This window comes from Acomys russatus, chromosome 22 (genome assembly GCF_903995435.1).
Source record: "Acomys russatus chromosome 22, mAcoRus1.1, whole genome shotgun sequence".
NCBI classification, from domain to species: domain Eukaryota; kingdom Metazoa; phylum Chordata; class Mammalia; order Rodentia; family Muridae; genus Acomys; species Acomys russatus.
Genome location: NC_067158.1, coordinates 48893004 through 48894728, shown reverse-complemented (window position 1 = coordinate 48894728; position 1725 = coordinate 48893004). Strand labels below are relative to the sequence as shown.

At 37.9% G+C, this 1725-nt stretch overlaps 1 pseudogene; it reads left to right on the top strand.

Moving 5' to 3' along the window:
• Nucleotides 1-817: 817 nt before the first annotated feature.
• Nucleotides 818-1404, top strand: LOC127205755 (protein PBDC1-like; annotated as a pseudogene).
• Nucleotides 1405-1725: the final 321 nt, after the last annotated feature.

The following is a 1725-nucleotide window of genomic DNA, read 5'->3' as shown; positions in this document are numbered from 1 at the left end:
AAGGATGTCACCAATAGACATAACAGTCTGCATGGAAATGGATGAGGCTTCATTACTACACAAAAAAACTATAGACAACTGAGTAAAGCTGGGAGCAAAAGAATTGTTCTTCCCCATGGAAGAGGATAACAACCATTTGTGCAGTGACAAATGGTCAGCCATGAAAATATTCATATGAGTAACACTATATGGACTCATCATATGTATATGTGTATGTATGTGTGTATGTGTGTGTGTGTGTGTGTGTGTGTGTGTGTGTGTTATATAATTTTAATTCCAGCAATTGGGAGGCAGAAGCAAGCAGATTTCTGTGAGTTTGAGGCCAGCCAGGTCTACAAAGTGAGTCCAGGACAGGCAAAGCTAAACGCAAAGAAACCTTGTCTCGAAAAACCAAAAAAAAAAAAAAGAATATATATTTATAAACATATTCATACATGCAATAACAATTGATGAAAAAGAGACAATGAATTTAATGGAGAGTAGGATGGAGTATATTCAGAGTGTTTGAGGAGATAAATGCAAGAGTAAAACGTAATTCTATTGCAGTATCAAAAATAAAATAAAATATTAATAATGACAACTCAAGAAAAACTTGTTTTGTACTTGAATTTCGGGAGAGTATGGAAAAAGTTGGAAGAAGATGACAAAGGAGCGGCTGGTAGGAGGCAAGAGAAGGGGGAGATTTAATGCAATTATAATTTGATTAAAAGTAAAAGAACACACACACCAAAATATAAATATTATTGTTGTAACCGTTAAGATATATTGTTAAGTATTTGTGGCAGGGTCTCGCTTACCGCGCTAACGGGTCTGTAACATGGATGCGGCCAGGAAAAGTGAAGAGGCGGTTTCTGAGGAAGTGGTATACATCGCCCATGCTTTTTCTCCCCGCTGAGTTGCATGGCAGCGACTGTGATATTGAAATGGCTTGGGCTGGTCGAGTAATCAGCATGCTGAACTCTATTACAAACTGATGTTCTCAGTCGACTCACCATTCCTGAAACTCACCAAAGTAGGTGATCAAATCTGCTCTTGAGTTCCGTGAACATTTTGAAAAGCTCAGGGTAGATTTATTGGACCCAGAAGAGCTCAAATCTGAATCAGCTAAAGAAAAGTGGAGGCCATTCTCCTTAAAATTTGAAGGAATCATAGAACACTATAACTAGGTACTTTGCTGCGGCTGGATTGTTCCCAGTGCCACACCGAGGAAAACACCATCTTTGAACCCAGGTTTCAGTTTTTTGCAATTGGAATTGCTCGGGACCAAGAAGAGTATAGAAAAGCAGTTTTCATCAGTGTTCAGGACAAAGAAGAAAAAGGAGCTGACGATAAAGAAGAAGAAGCTGAGAAAGGAGTGGAGTAGAAAAAGATGAAGGAGCCAACAGAGAAGGAGAAAAGGAGGAAACAGGGAAGAGAAAAAGAAACCCAGAACCTTGACCTGGGCATAACAGCCTTAACACAATTAGTAGAGTCTTGCTTAATTGTTGCTCAATTCCCTGTTTCTTGCCTGTAATGGTTGTTGAAGTAAGACAATTTGTAAATAAATTCCTTTTGGTTTGTATTACTTAAAAACATACTTGTGACAGAATGTGTTCATGGCTTCTCAAATCTAGTATGATGGGAAAGAAAAAGTAAACATACAAATGTAGAAAAGTCCATAAGACTGCTGAAATTTTTAAAAAGCGATCTAGAGTATGAGAGAAACATTTGCAAATTATGTGTCTC